General features: G+C 38.9%; 1 long non-coding RNA gene and 1 pseudogene across 1 annotated transcript in view; one reads left to right on the top strand and one right to left on the bottom strand.

Annotated features, from left to right (window-relative positions):
* LOC146314417 (uncharacterized) overlaps positions 1-6005 on the bottom strand; it is a 48504-nt pseudogene extending 42499 nt beyond the window's left edge.
* The window catches only part of LOC146314415 (uncharacterized), a 102630-nt gene that overhangs the window by 46213 nt on the left and 40865 nt on the right, over positions 1-15552 (top strand). The window lies entirely within an intron of this gene.

The following is a 15552-nucleotide window of genomic DNA, read 5'->3' as shown; positions in this document are numbered from 1 at the left end:
CTGCACACACACACACACACACACACACGCACACACACATCCTCTGTACTTGACTGCATCTGCTGCAGTAGAATCCCATCGGCTATCCAGTTACGGCCCGCCTGGCCAGGGTCTTGCATTAGTGGCGTAGGAGAGCTGTGAACAGGGAGTATCAGATGCTGTAATATGGAAATTCCTCTGTAATGCAGAGGCTGCGGGATTGTGCGATTACTTAATTCATTTAGCTGAGTAAATGTTACTGGTCTGCCAAAGCACAGAGGGGATGGGGTTAGCGTGTGTGTGTGTGGGAGTGGATCTGTCTTAGGGAGAGATGGTCATACTGAGTGTGTGAGCATGTAATGGTACGCATGTGTGGTGGTCGGTGCATGTGTGTGCATGTGTGTATGTTACGGGTAGATGGGAGTACAAATGGGGCCTCGGTAACAACAGGTCAGGTTTAAGGCTCCAGTTTCATGCGTCCAGGGAACAAACCATTAAGAAAGAGCGCCGAGCCCACCAAGCCCACACTCTTCCTCCAGTACCCACATGACCTATCCCAGACGCTGATTTGTAGCTCCTGACACTTTAATTCATTGGAAAACACTAGTCAGGACCCAGGAGTTAAGTAAGTCCATTAACACTATGCAGAAGTAATGCTTTCCAGTGCTGTGCCAGCCCTGCCACCCAGTGTGATCAAGCATGGAGACCCAGTTATTTCACAGTGGGTGAATATTTCCTGGACGTTTTACATTGAGGTTGCTGACAACATAATATAAAACTATAGTGTTTTTAGGGGAATTTATCAACAATAAATTATTGTATTATCGTGGTACCTTACTCCTACGTTAGATAATTCACTGATCTCACCATGTGTTTGCTATTGAGAAAGGCTATTTAAATGCACCATGAGGAATATTTAGTTATGAAACCATCTCAATTTAATATGACCTACATAAGCAAACCAAACCAGCAATTCAAATTACAGAATACAGAATAGTATTGTATTCTGTAACAGTTTAAATTGGTAGTATTCTAAATAGATTTACTGTCTTTTATTTGAAGGGATTACTTTGTTTTTGTTTAATTTGCTCTAAAGTTCATATGAGGCATGCATTTCCCATAAACACTTTTTTTTTTTTTTTTTTAAATTGCAGCAATTGGTGCACGGTAAGTGCACCTGTAACACACCACACGAGAGGAGAATCACAGCCAGGACACTGTCAGGAATGTGTTTTTGACATGGAAATATAAAGAACATTTTACCAACACACATGGTCAAGATGGTTGTAACATTACTGTGCAGTGCAAGCTCTGCTTGCCATCAGCCAAGCTGCTTTCTGTGTGAAAAGACTGTGTGTTTTGTTTAAAGAAGGAACTTAAGTTCACTTTAATGTTACTACAAGGTCAAGATCAGTGTCTTGAGGACACAAGTCTTAAGTTTATTGTAGTTGCTTTAAGTAGAACTTGTTACGCTTGAGCAACACTGGCTTTGTGTAGCTGTGTGTGACAGCTACACCAGACAGACAACGTTTCTGCTGTGGTGCTGCCAGCCTTATCTTTCTTATTTTTATTTTATATATTTGTTTGTTTGGTTGTTTGTTTATTTATGTAATTTTGGACTTTTATGCGGACATGCAGCAACTGACTGCTGGCTAGAATTGAACCCACAGCCACTCAGTCTCAGTACATGGGATACATGCTCTACTAAATAAGAGCACCCCGGCTCTATCTTTCTACAGTGAGTTTGCAGAAGAGTCTAAATTCACTGATTCCAGTTTCTTGAATGTGTGGTCTCTTTACTCCTAGAATAAATATCTTTGGGTTGTGGGCAAAACAAGACATTTGAGGACATCATCTTGGGCTTTGGGACACTGACTGAAATTTTCCACCATTCTCTAACATTTTATAGACCAAACAACTTATCAATTAGTGGAGAAAATAATCGACAGATCAATGGAAAATGAAAATAATAGTTAGTTGCAGCCCTGGTTGAAATACTCACCTCTCTGCCAACAACCGCTGTGTTCTCCTTTGAAATTTCGATTCCCAGCCAGAATAACTATTTTTGTTTGCATGTTTCAAGTTAGAATTGAAATTAATACCAAATGTTTGCTGCATGAATAAGTATCTGTTTATGAGTCATATGAAATCATTAATAATCTATTGTGTATGTAGCTTTACATTGACAGACAATTGACAGTTATAAACAGCTGATCAACTTACAGTATAGGACTCGTCCTCGCTTGTTATTGTCAATTTACAATGTTGCACTCGTCTTGCATTCCTGCAGTGTTCCTGCAGCCTGCCTAAGCTTCTTGAGTCTAGGGAGAAAAGACGAGGGGGAAACAACTTTCTTCAACCATAGACTGTATATTAAATAGGATTTCAATCTATTTGATATATAGTCTGTGGCTCCAACTTGCTATTAGGACTGCTGTGCTTATTTGTTGACTTAAAAATTGCGACATATTGCTCCTTTAAAATGCACCAGTGGCGCCATGTATCAGAATTATGGCTAAATAAAATTCAGCCTACTGGAATTCAATGCTGTTTTTACCCTAAACCGAGTAATGAAATTATGATCTTCTCTCCAATCAATCTCTGTCTAGATTTTCAACACAATGTAAAGTCAAAGATGCATTTTATCAGCTGTTGTATCCACAGAGTCCATCATTTCCCCAAAGGATTCTCGCAAAAAATGATTTCATTGTCCTCTAATCCATTATATGGAGCAGCGATGTCAGCTGAGCTGTAAATGACTCAAAACACAGCTGCTGGGGAATGGAAAACGGGGAGCCAAACTTCAACTCAGGCAAAATGGAAAAAGGTGGAGTCGAAAAGCTGTTAAAACTATCTGACAGATTCGATACGCTCTGCAATGTGGAACAGAATTATTAATTTGGGAACTGGGCCTGTTAAATCTATCATTCCATTATTCTAACAGGAATCCAAAGGACATTCACAGCCTCCAGTTCAGCGGCCAGTGAGCCCGATCTGTTGTTTTAACAGTTTAAAGTCGGTTTATCTTCCATTTTAAGATGAGGAAGTGTTACTGTACGGTGCAGCCTGTGTTCAGCTGGAAACTTTGCAGTGCCACCCCATGGACACTCGCTTAAATCTCTGTCGTGGGATTACAGAACCAGGAGGTTTTAAAAGCATCTCACCTCGTCGCCATCATCACAATGAAGCAGAGGCATTAACAATATCTATCATATGCTTAAATATGAGGCTTTTTTTAAGATACTTTCACACTCATGCTTGGCTTTCCTCTTTTTCTGCCATTTCTTTTCCTCTTTCTCCTAATTATCATTTTTAATGGAACAGTCCAGTCCCATTAGCTGTTTTTCTCCTTCTAAATAAAACTTGAAATCTTCTTAAAATCATGGAAATTACAGTGTTCCCATCCAAATCAAAGAGAAGACAGTGAGTTCTTGTAGGATTCCAGATATGAGGGAATCCCCAAAATTCTTACTGTATATTTGTTCTCTCTGCTGCCTGTAGGAATGCTGACAACTGGAGTCAAATTGCATACAGACACACTTCGCCAAAGATGTTTCTTACTCTTTGCTCCCAGAGGCATGAGTATAAACCTATAAATCTGTACTTTTTTCCTATTGTGCCCTGTTTCCATCTGCCTCTCTCCAGCTCCAAATATAGATGTACTGCACATTTTCTTTTTCAGGATATGCAGCGGTAATTAGGAAATATTTTACGTGAATAATAATTGCCTCGAAGATTTATGATGGATCAAATTTACAGTTTAGGTTAGCCTTGAGAAATTCTGTAACAATATTGGAATTCTGAAGGATATGAGAGCCTATTTTTTCCTTTGCTCTGAATCTGACTCAGATTGTTTTGTTGGCATTTGCATTTTGGTGGCTGCACCATGCGTCTTCAATCCACGGTCCACACGTCATGTCTAGCCACCAGAACAGACGAGACAGAATGAGAAAGAATAGAACAAGAGAGCAACTACCATTATGTGTTTATTTATCCTATAACTACATATTTACATATATATATAAAAACCATGTTACTATGACTCCAGTACCGCCTGCTCCTGTGGACTTGTGTTCCTGTCCTGTCCCAGTCACGTGATGAATACTGAAATTGACTCCCGGGGAATCCCACATTTTTTTTTCCTGTGGAAAAAAAAAAGAAAAAGTCAACATCTAGCTGCAACAGTATTTTCATTTGCAATTAATCTGCTAGATATTTTGCAATTCTTGTTGTCTATAAAATTTTCCACAGCCCAAGGTGACATTTAGTTGAATATCAGATATGACAAAATGTTGACATTTGAGAAACTGCAGTCAAATGAGTTTTGGCATTTTTGCTTGAAATATTACTAAAATGATTTATTGTTTATTAAAATAGTTACTGATTAATTTCCTGCCGTTTGATAAATTGACTAATTGTTAACTCTAACTCAAAGTAAGTTTTACTGAAGTCAAACAGTTTCTCTAACCTTTCTGACTTCATCGCGGTTCAGGGTAAAAATCTCAGTTTCTAAAAAGATCCCCATGAAGGAGAAAGAAGTATTTTTTATTTTAAAATTGTAATGCTTAAAATTATCATAAAAATAACTACCAGTATGTATGGTAACCATTTTTCAACAATATTCATTGTATTTATAATCTGTAACTACGTCTCTTTACAGTTGTTTTCTTTCTCAGAGTAAACAAGTTTTGTAGGACCTGCAACTATTAACCTGTGCTGTTACAGCCAATAATCACAGATAACTTATAGTATATACAAGTTTATTTACTTCTGACTTCCCTCCATGGCCATAATGTCATCCTCTGTGCCTGGAGCCTGTTACTGCTGTTTGACAGTAAAGGTCTGGTGAAATCTGCGTTAATAAAAAAAAAAAATCATTCTATGAAATATTGCAAACCATGTCACAAAAATCTTTGCCAACAGCATTTAATACATTCTGTGGAATAAAAGGAAATTGAAATACTGTGTAGATAAATTAAGCAATAAATCTCATAAAAGCTTGACTCTAAAACTCTTCAAAAACCGATATTAAGCTTAAGCTCCTGAAACTGGTTGCTCTAAAGCCAAAGCGTGGCCCCGGCAGTATTCATTTCAGTCTTGCCTGTGTGTTGTGGTTCAGGCTGAGAGGTTGTGGGGTCTCACGGCAGTGCCAGCAGGAATCGCAGGGGGCACAGGAGCCTTGGAGGTCCTGGTTTTACAGCGCAGCAGTTCACAATGTACACAGCGGCCCCCGCTCTCCTCCGACTGGAGTTTGTCACTTGCAGATTTATATTCCTCTCTATTAAAGCTCCTTTACAAGCCCGCCGAGATTCCTGGAGATGTGGAGAGGGAGAAGGAGAGAGTGGGAAACGCATAAGGAGAGGCATGAAATTAAAGAATAAAGCAAGTAAGACACCAGGAATAAAGCACACTTTAATGACTGTGAGAGAGTTTTGGGAAAGTGCGTGTCGTAATGTTGAGTCTGAGCCTTACAGATCCATTTAGTGGCAGTCCAATATGTGCAGAGCTAAATCACTGATGTTTTTATAGAACTATACCTCTGAATTTACGCATTACTCTCCCTGAAGACATGAAGAACATGTCAAGACTCTATCTTGTGATTTTAAAGTTCAGTCTGGATCTTTGAAGCATGTTTGGAGAAGTTTGAAATAAGATGTATTAAAACAGAGGCTTATTAAGACAATATGTAGCCTTTAAAAGAGGCCAAAGAGGGACAGTTTTTACTACTTACATGTCATGGTTTTTACCCCAGAACAAGGCACCTAAATTGTCCATCTAGGTGTTTGAAACCTCTTTGGTTCCAAGTTAGACACTGCCCCAATGTCATGATTATGAAATAAGTGCTTTGTATTGCCAATGTGTGATAATAACTTTATCTGAAAAACGAGACCTTCCCTGTCTTTCTCAGTTGCTTATAACAGCCTGTGTACTGATTTCTATGTAAAGGATTTGTGATGTATTTTTCTGGAAAAATTCAATGGATATGACATACTTACATGCTCCCTGATGGCCTTGCCTCGTTTCATCTCCCCTACAAACACCAACAGTGTGCAACACTTGCCAATGTGAGAAATGAGCAGCACCCACCGTAACACAGGAGTTCATCACAGCACAGAGTCCATGTAAGCACAAAAACATCAACATGATGTCGATCGGCCACGTTCGGTGTGCCACTACACAGTTTTGGCCGATGCCCAGGATGCTCGTTCACAAATGCAAGCAACAGGATGCTGACTGCAGTTCACTTAAATCATCACTTATGAACCACTAGAAGTGTGTGGTGGAGGAACGTTCCTGGGCTTCAGCCTGCTGCAGAAAGAGTTTTACACACACAGACGCACTTTGGCAGATTGCTTTGGGTATATTCACACAAAATTGTGCAGAAGTGTGAGCATCGATTGTTAAACTTTAAGTTAAGGAAAATGTTCAAAATTTGCAAGCCCATTTCGCATAGTACCTTTAAAGGACCAGTTTCACCCCCCGTGGTATTCCAGTCTTTAACATGATTAAGCCTCCAAACAAAGTGCAAAAAAGAAGGTTAGAAGAGGTTAAATGCTTTTTCTTAATCTTTGCAATCAACAGATATAAATATTATCGAGCCCGCAGTTTTCAAAGCTCTGACTGTGTTCCATTTTTGTTCTCTTATTCACTGTTCAGGATCCAGTATGACATCAATTAATACAGTTCAGAGACTCATACTCTGTAGTAAAATTAGTAGTCTGACTTTCTGGACTTGTTGAAAGTTGTAGTTCTGATATCCAAATTAAATTTTATTTATGTCGTCTGCTGTGGTAGCTCGAACCCAGAACTATCCACATCCTCATAAAATCACCCTGGGAGCTTTCACAATCCTGTTTTCCATCCTGTCCAATCGTCTCTCAGCGGCCCTGTACGTCTCTGTCATTACAGACTGAAGAGGAGAGAAAAACTTTTTTTCTTCCAAAGCAGAACTGAACTGAATGCTCTCGTTTGTTCTGCTAGATCCACCGGTTCGCTTCATTTGAAACTTTAATAGAAACAAAAAGATGCAAATGATATATTCCACAATAAATCACACTACAGCAACAATGTGATTACCTCTGATCCGTGAAGACAAAATGTAGTTTAGCTTTCGGTTCAGTTTGTGAAGAGAGACACCAAAATACATATAACCTCAAATGTCAAGGATGATTCAACAAAAATAAACAAAACATTTAAGCTGGCCCGTAACTTGAAGAAAGTAGATGAGGTCAGCCCTTTTTCTGGATAAACTGAAGGCTTGTAAAAATAATTGCATACTTTATATTTTTGATATATTGCAGTGTCTTGTAATCCCATCTGTAACAGGCCAAATATGTCTTACTCACAGTTAAACAGCAAAAAACAGTTAACACTTTACTTCCTCCTATCTCACATGAGCAGTACACAAACATTTGATTTATAACGCACTATAATGTAGTTGTACACAAACAGAAGGACATTTTAAAGTGTTTATTAATGTACAGTATTTTTCAGCAAAGAATTTCTCCAGAGAAGACATTTTTATTATTATTTATATTATTCATTATCTGTTGATACATCAGCGTCCAGTCATGATCGCCCACAGGAAGAGTTACAGCTGTTGACAAATACATTAACAAACACTTACATCTGTTTACAATTACATTGAAGTGTGTTGTAAACCATTTACTAAATGTTTTTTATATCATGTATGAATGCTAAATAGGGGGACTTTAAGTAAAGTGTTGCCAAGAGGTAATTTATTCTGATTCTTACCATAATAGAATCTAAAGGCAGTGGTGGATGAAATATTCAGATAATTTACTTAAGTAAAAGTAGTAATACCACACTGTAAAAATACTCAGGTGCAAGTAAAACTCCTGCGTTGCAAACATTACTGAAATAAAAGTATGTAAGTATAAGGGGAAAAAAGTACAATTTAAGTTTTTACTTTATTAAAAAAAAATGGCAACTGTGACTGTTATTATCATATTCAATAATTATCAGTCCTGTATTCATTCATTTTAATTTTGTGTAGGACTGCAACTAATGATCATTTTCATTATGGATTCATCTGGTCATTATTTTAATCAATTAATTGATTCTTTGGTTTTTAAAAGTTCTGAGAATAATTTCACAGTGTTTGTTCGGTTCAGCCAATAATCTAAACCATACATTTTTAAAATGAATAAATAAATTTAAATGATTGAAATAAAAAAAAAGAAAAGTCAGTCAAACAGTTATCAAAATAGTTAATTTTCTGTCTAATTAGTTCAGATTGACTAAATATTTATATGTTTTGTGTGCAAAAAAACTTTATTTGTAAACTAACTAGTAACTAAAGTTGTCAAATAAATGTAATGGAGTAAAAAAGTACAATATGTACAATGTAGTGGAGTAGAAGTATAAAGTAGCATGATGAGAATAAATTTTGTACATACGTACAGTACTTTAGTGAATGTTCTTAGTTAGATTCTACCTGTGCCTGAAGGAACAAGAGAACGGTATCCTGTAGCACCTGCAGTGCTTCCTCTGTACACAAGAGGGCGCTGTGTCCCTTTCCAACCTCATCATCATTTCATTGAGTCTCAGGCCTGTTTTGGCTTCCTGTGTGCAGGAGATTAATGAAAGGTGTATGAATTCACAATGCATCACCGCTGCCTGTGTGAGGAGAGAAAGAGGAGAACACGAGCTGCATGCATATGGAGGAGAGGCACAGTGAGCATATGGAGGGGAGGTGTCTCATCATCTCTTCCTCCTCCTCCACTCCTCTCACTCCCTCGTTCCCTCTGTCCTTTCCTTCCTCTTAAACCCAGCCACCTGCATTATGACAAAAATCTGCATGTCTGTCCAAAGGGCAGCCGGGCGACTTCTGAGGTGGACTTAATTACATCGTGTGAAGACAAAACAGCATCATTACAAATAGCTGATAATTAGTCTGATCAGCCATCATCCGTAATCAATACAAAGTAGAGATGTACCAGTCTGCTTTTGTACAATTCCAATCCAATATCTACATTTGGATATCTGCAGGTACCGATATTATGCTGATACAAGGCCCTGTTTTTCTTGATATTTATTAATGTTGTTGCTGTTGTTGTTAGTGGTAGTAGTAATAAGATTACATGAGGCTGCAACTGAACCTCAGTCTGGAAAGTTTGCATAGTTTGTGTAATGTAACTTGAGTCATGGCATCTTTCAGCTATTGTGGGGCACTGTAGTGTGTTCACATGTGCAGGTGATCTTTTGCATAATTTCCCATGATGCATTGCTTAGAGTTCAAGTTTGATGTTTTATGTTCTGAAATACAAATGTTACTGTATGTTCATATTTGTAATAGTGTGTTTGTGATGTGACTGTGTGTGTTTTTTTTATATATATATAATGTGGTGGTAATTGTTGTATGTAAGTAATATTACACCAAGCTCCCTTTAAGAAATGTGACATTATGTGTCCACAAAAATACATAATTTTAGAAACACAAGATAAAAGGTGTCATATGTTGACAGTCATCTTGTCAATCAATGTAATCAGAGGAAAAGAGTGCATTTTGTTTTTTGTTAAATTTGCATCGGGTTGGATGTAAACAGCGAGACAATGAGACAAGATGGTGATAATATGATTGACATCTTTACATGAAAGGTTCAACACCTGGGAAATATTGTCCATGAACTGTGACTGTGTTTGAGCACGAAGCATCATCAGTGTTAAACTACAGAGTTCTCCTCACGTTGTCCTGCTCGAGTCTTGCATGTTGCCTCCTGTCAGTTCGGAGTTTGCTTCCCCCAGTTGTTGAGCAGGTCTCTCTCTGTGTGGGGACAACAGTCTCTGATTTCTTGTTGCTTGGCCAGCGTGAGTTCCATTTGTCCTTTTCATTTTCCTGACCAGACATTAGCCAGGAGCAGACTTGCATCCTAGCTGTGGCATGGCTCTTGTTTCTGCTCAACTCCACTCCTCCTGGGGTGGTCCTCAGTGATGCATCCAGCTGATCTGACAGCATGTTCGAACAATACTGATTGTTTATCCTCTTAGGGTCCTCATAGGGTTTGCTTCATTTTCCAATGCATACGAGTGTTTTTCTGTTATTGGTGATATGTGTTTCAGCAAAAGGGACAAAAAACAACCAAGGAGTCTGAAGGAGCTACTGGCTGCTGTATCTTCATGCACAGCTGTTGCCATAGCAATCAGTGGTCATTATAGGCATTGAAACTGTAGTGAAAGGTGTCATGTTGCTGGTATGATGTCGAAATGACTATCAACAGATCATGTTCACTGGCAAACACCAAATCTCTAGATGAAGTGCCACAGTACAAAACAGATCATGCCAAACTGCGGCTGTGTGAGTAGTTTAGGGGCACTAAGGCCACACTCTGGGGCATTCATGGCACTGGCCATTTGGCTGTGGTATAATTCTTGCCCTGCAAACAGCATGGGAGACATGTTTCACAAACCCCATGCCATCATCTGAGTCACATCAGACACTTTTCCCCACTTTCCTGCAGCCTCTCAGCCTCGATCCCGAGTCTGCATGCTGAATCACCGCGTCTAAAGATAGATGCTCATTTGCCACACCAGCATGGGTCAAGCAGTGCACCATAAAGGTGATTCAAAAGTCACACAGCAGAGTTAAAAAGTTCAGCAGCCTGTTTTGCAAAGCAAAAGAGGCAGGCATATGGCTGTCTTGTCCTCCCACCTCAACCCTCCTGAGACATGGTGTTTGTCAGAGTAATAAAGCTGTCCCATAACCCCATAACCTCTATAATATTCATGATCCAAAGTTTGTGCTTCAGCAGACAGCTTGATAAGTGTTAGCGCCGAGTCTGTTCCCAGGCTCAACCATAACAAGTGCATTGTCTACCTGGGTTACCATGGGACGAGCTAGTCCAGACTCCCAACAACCGTCGCCAGCTTATTAAAACACACTCCTCATTGGTTCAGCCCCGATGCTCGCAGAAAGCTGTCCTCCTCTGTTTACTGATGTCACAGGCTGGACGGAGCCCATAATAGGCAATGGCTCATCTCAAGATTACGACCTGTTTATGAACGAGGTGAAAAATGACACTTTTATTGCCCATCGCTGCGGCCCTCTGTCCTGCCATGCCCCGGCCTGTCCTATAGTGTCCTGTCATATCAATGGAGCCCTTCTGGGAGAAAATAAGTCAACAAGGAGACAGAGAGAGAAACACAAGCACACAACAGAGAGAGAAGGAGGGAGGGAGGGAGGTGATCTGGACAATGACAGGTTTAACGAAGTATCTCATAAACATGCATTAATCAGAGCAGAGGGCTGTTAGAACTGCTGTGGCATACAAATCAAGACGGAGAGAGGAAGAGACAGAGAGACTGGTGAAGCGATGATTCACACTTTGTGCTCTGGTCAAGTTGTATCTTCCCTAAAGTCATCTAGTGTGGGTGTGACAACCAAGAGAAACACAGACACAACAGCAGCCACAGCAGACATCATTATCAGCACCATTATTAGCATTTATCTGTTACTTCTTGAGGAAAATTACAGATTTTGGTGCAGCTTACTGTATTTAAATTACTTTGATATATGGGACTGGATAGATTGGTTTCCTGTTTAAAGTTAGAGCTGCAGTATTATGCCTTAAATTAAAAAATATGTACAATAGTGGTCGGCCGATTATCATTCTGGCAGATTATCAGCTCTGACATTCAGCATTTTTACAATTATCAGGATCAGTGATTTTGTTGTTTAATCAGATAGGCAATAAGATAAGAAAATTTTTTATTTTGGCTCTAATGCCACCACCTCTTTCTAGGCATTTAAGAACAATTTTAAGTTTTACTAGTTTGATTCAAGATCACTAGTTGTATTTATGTTTGCTTTTTTTTTTTTTTATAAAACTTAAGGTGGCTATTTTACTTTTTTTATATTAAAATTGTTAACTTTAGGAAATGCTTTTTAAGATAATGTTGTAAAGGCGAAAGAGACATCAAGATTTTTATTTTTACTTTTTTTTATAGGATGATTGGTTTGAAACGTGTAACCATTGCATTCCCAGTTTGATTCTAGCCAGGAACGTTCGTCACATGTCACTATTCCCACCCTCACCCAGTGTTTCATGTCTCTCATTCAGGCACACAGAAATACAAAAATATGTGTACAGAAGTTCAACAGTTCAGGTAAAACAGAAAAGCTATCCTAAATATCTACATCTTATGTTATATAAAGAAAGAATCATGTTATGACAACAATATACGCTATATTTTTTTGTAACTTAAAAATTAGTTATGATGAGAAAACCTTAATTGCTTTTATAACAAGAAAGTGCCTTGTTAGACAAAGGGTAATAATGTCATTTTATCATGATGTGATAGAGAGAATATTTCATTATGGTATATCAGCGTGGTTTGATAACGAATCAGTTAAAATCACAATTTAACAGGCTGATTCTCACAACATTGAAAGTGATGGGGATAAGGGAGCACCCCTCCTTCCAAATGCTCTTTGAGAAGACTATTGTGAAAGAGGCTGGGAACATGTCCTGTATTCGGAATACAAACTGTTCCCATCAGGTAGACACTACAGAATTCCAATTAAATCTATGGAAAGATACCTGACCAGGTCTAAACACTCTTCAGTGGGACTCCTGAACTCAGGACAAGAGCAGGGTGTGAAATGAGGGGCTGTGTTGCATATATTTGAATGCACTTATATCCTTTATAACCCTTTATGTCCATGACCAATTTCTCCACGGACAACAAAAGTAATCTTGAATCTTGGAAAAACAGATGAGAAATACTTCTCAAATGATGGCAGCTCTGTTCTGTCGTAGCAAGTCTACTGTCTATGCAATTTTCAGGGCATGAATATTTGATATTTAGCCCAAACTCGGTCATAAATAGTCTGTAGCTTAAACTCTTATAAATAATGTTTAAGACTCTGCAATATAATTTGGTGCCAAAGCATGGATTATTTTGATCCATAACACAGCTGCAACATTAGACACAACTGTTTAGTCTTCTGTATGTCTTATTAAAGGACCAGTGTGTAGGATTTAGTGATATCTATTGGTGATCTTGCAGAGTGCACACACCTTGCCTCACCATCCCCTTCCGAGTGTGTAGAAGTGGCCATGAAGCTGAGGAAAAATGTGAAACACGTCTAGAACCAGTGTTTTGTCTGTTCTAGGCTACTCTAGAAACATGGCAGTGCAACATGGCAGCCTCCGTGGAAGAGGACTTATATTTATTCTTAAACCAGAGGAAAACATGCACTGACAGCCAAGTCTGTCCTTACCCACCAGAGTATGTTGATGAATCGCATTTGATCTTAAATTGGATGCACATGCCACGTAATTAACATACAGAAAAGCCCCAATAAATTAATTTAAGGCCAGCGGACATTCTTCTTTTGAAGAATTGGTAATCTAAACCCCTGTTGGAGCTGTATTCTTCCCGAGAACATTAATGAGTCTTAATAGAACAACATACAGATCACTGTAATCATGGAACACTATGAGGTCCTTTTAACTCGGATAACTAACTGCAGTTATCGTGCATAAAATGCCGTGGTAATATGTTCTTTTTGTGTCCACCAGAGTGCAGCCTTCACTCACACAGCATCCCTCTTTTCTTTACAGCGTGAGTGTGGCTGCAGGGAGCTTCAGCAGCCCTACTGAGAAGCTCTGTTATGTTATCACAGTCTGTGCTATTTATAAAAGTCCTGATTCAGCTCCACTGATGTTTCCATTCTGAAAAAAATGGGAACCTAAACGAACAAAGCACGCTCAAAGTCGGTCTTGGAGCAGATACCAGATTAGATTAGTTCTTATAGACTTTCCTCTACATATGGATGATCATCATGAAGGAATCTGTCATTGTAGCAGCAGTAATTGCAGTTGATGGTTATCAAAACACAAATTACATTTCATTAAAAATGTCTGAATTTCAAGTACATAGAGTGCAGTTTGCTGTTTATGTGTTAGTCTGTCTTTGCGCTGCTCAAGTTTTGGCTGTGAGGAGTCACAGTGAGGTGAAAGGGTTCTGACCGTGACTGAGTCTGGAGCAAAACGCCAACTGTTGTTCATTTTGTCATGATTTCTGTGCGTGAACCTGTTTCATTTTTACTGAGCAGTTACAATGTTATGAAACCAGCCAAAATAAATGAGAGGAAAATAACATGAACATGTTTTTTTTCACACGTTTCTCATGAGATGCTGGTGTGCAAGAGAAAAATGCTGAATATGCCCAAACAGATACAAACACCCAAGGCTCTCCGGCAACATTGACAGTGAACTTGAGCACAAAAACAGCTTTCTTGTACTTTGTATTTGATCAGTGAGCATCACCAGTTTTTTTTATTTTCTTCTTTGTCAAACATCTGCCCATTGTATACTTCACATTCAGTTTTTCTATATGAATAAATCTCACTAACCTGAATATAGCCCTGATTCATTCAACTTTATTTCTTTTTATGTTTTGATAGGAAAAGTCTGGTTTAGGTTAATCCTCTGTGCCAAAGACCTTTATTGTTGTCCAGAAGCTATTAAAAACACATCATTGAGCCTCATTGTTGTACTGGGTGACATGAATGTGTGTTGTTTGTTTCGAGTCAAGTCAAGTCAAGTAGAACTTTATTTGTTCCCAGAGATGCAATTGGTCATGCGTCAGTAAAAACAGTAATAACACACTATAACACATAAGACAATTGAAGGGAGAGCACATGATAATAAGTAAAAACATACTATTAAAATTAAAGCAATGCAAAATTTACCAAGCATGCTTGGGTGATCAAGCTGATTTTGCCTTTTCAAGTTTGGCAGTGAAATGGCTGAGGGTATAAGGGAGTATTTATATATGTTGGTTTTGGATATTGGCATATATAAAGATGACAGCTCCCAAACACAGTAAACCAGAGCATCTCAATCGCCCCCTGGTGGCTGGCTGGAGTATAGGTTATAAGTCCCACGTCCTCCATGTTAGCAGAGGGGTCATGGGTCAAACTAAAACATTAAAGTACACATCAAACAAACGTCTCTGTCATCTTAGGTAGTTCTTATCACACTGACATATGTTCAAGTGTTCATTCATCATTATTTGATGCTCTAAAAAGGTGGTTTCACATCATGATTAACAGCTTAGCTCTGCCTGTGATTAAGTCAGCTGAGTGTTTGGACCTTGATCACTACTTCACACACTCAGATGGCAGCGCTTGTACCTGGGTTATTTTGGCGTTATTTTTGTACAGTGGATAGGAAGTAAAGACATGTCGTCCGTCTTTGCACAGTCAGTGGTTTTGGCTTGTGGGTATTTGAAGCAGGAACTCAAAAGGAAGGTCTTGAACTAGACCTGGGCAATACAGCTGAAAAGTCTATCATGATTGTGTAGTTTCATATTAGTAGATGAATAATTATCAATCATGTAGCTTGTGACTGATGACATGTTGTGTACTCTGAGGGGTGGAGGCAGCAGAGGTGATAACAGTGCTGTTGTTGATCCATCCATCCATCCATTTTCCTCCACTTATCAGTGGTTGGGTCGTGGTGGAAGTAGGCCGAGCATGACATCGATTTCTACCACAGTGCTTTATAGCTCCTCCACATTAGCTGGCTCTTTTCAACACAAAGG

Source organism: Lutjanus erythropterus, chromosome 15 (assembly GCF_056507025.1).
Source record: "Lutjanus erythropterus isolate fLutEry1 chromosome 15, fLutEry1.hap2, whole genome shotgun sequence".
Lineage (NCBI taxonomy): Eukaryota > Metazoa > Chordata > Actinopteri > Lutjaniformes > Lutjanidae > Lutjanus > Lutjanus erythropterus.
The sequence above is the reverse complement of the archived record's forward strand: the minus strand, read 5'-3'. Positions and strand labels throughout refer to the sequence as shown.